Source organism: Triticum dicoccoides, chromosome 2B, assembly GCF_002162155.2.
Source record: "Triticum dicoccoides isolate Atlit2015 ecotype Zavitan chromosome 2B, WEW_v2.0, whole genome shotgun sequence".
Taxonomy (NCBI): domain Eukaryota; kingdom Viridiplantae; phylum Streptophyta; class Magnoliopsida; order Poales; family Poaceae; genus Triticum; species Triticum dicoccoides.
The window spans coordinates 24586255-24587089 of NC_041383.1; the positions used below are offsets into that span (position 1 = coordinate 24586255).

The following is an 835-nucleotide window of genomic DNA, read 5'->3' on the forward strand; positions in this document are numbered from 1 at the left end:
GATTTAGTTTCTACGGAGGTGCTTGCGAGGAGTGAGATTTTCGAGCATCAGTTTGCCAGGGCGTTGTCAAGTTTTGTTGTCCTTTACCGAGTGTCTGGGTCACTCGACAAAGCAGGCGATTCAAGTAGTGTCCATTGATCACAGCACTAGTCTACATTCGTACTGCAACATCAGCCATTAGTACTTGTCAATCAAGTGATATGGAGGCCCAAAACGATAAGGTAGCTGCTCTCGTGGAGAAGATCTCTGGTCTCCATGCCGCCATCTACAAGCTACCCTCGCTAGGCCCGTCCCTTGAAGTCGGCACACTTTTCACCGAGCTGGTCACGACGTGCGTCCCATTGAGCCCGGTGGAAGTGGCCAAGCTTGGCCGGGGGGTGCGGAGAATGCGGGAGGCGTTCATCCGCCTATGTTCAGCCACCAAGGGGCAGCTCGACGCACACTACTCCGACATCCTTACCACCTTGTACAACCCGCTTGACCACCTCGACCACTTCCCTTACTACGACAACTACATCAACCTAAGCGAGCTTGAGTATGACCTTTCTGGTTGGTGACATGACAGAGCCGGTCCCTGTGGCATTCATCGGGTTGGGTTCGCCGTTGGTCAGCTCACTCTTCCTTGCAACGTACCACCCGGCCGTCAGACACCTGGTTAATTTGACAATTATGACCGATGTTGTGTGGCCAATGCCCGGGTGAGGAAGCTGGTTGTCGCGACGGATGAGGAAATGAGTACTTAAATTTAGAGAAGGGTGTGGCTAAATCCAAACCCCGTTATCATAGTCATTCCAAGACTAATGCGAGTTCAAATACTTATATTTTTTTTGGGGTG

At 51.5% G+C, this 835-nt stretch overlaps 1 pseudogene; it reads left to right on the forward strand.

Annotated features, from left to right (window-relative positions):
- Nucleotides 1–200: 200 nt before the first annotated feature.
- LOC119360286 lies at nt 201–743 on the forward strand (annotated as a pseudogene).
- The last annotated feature ends 92 nt before the right edge of the window (nt 744–835 follow it).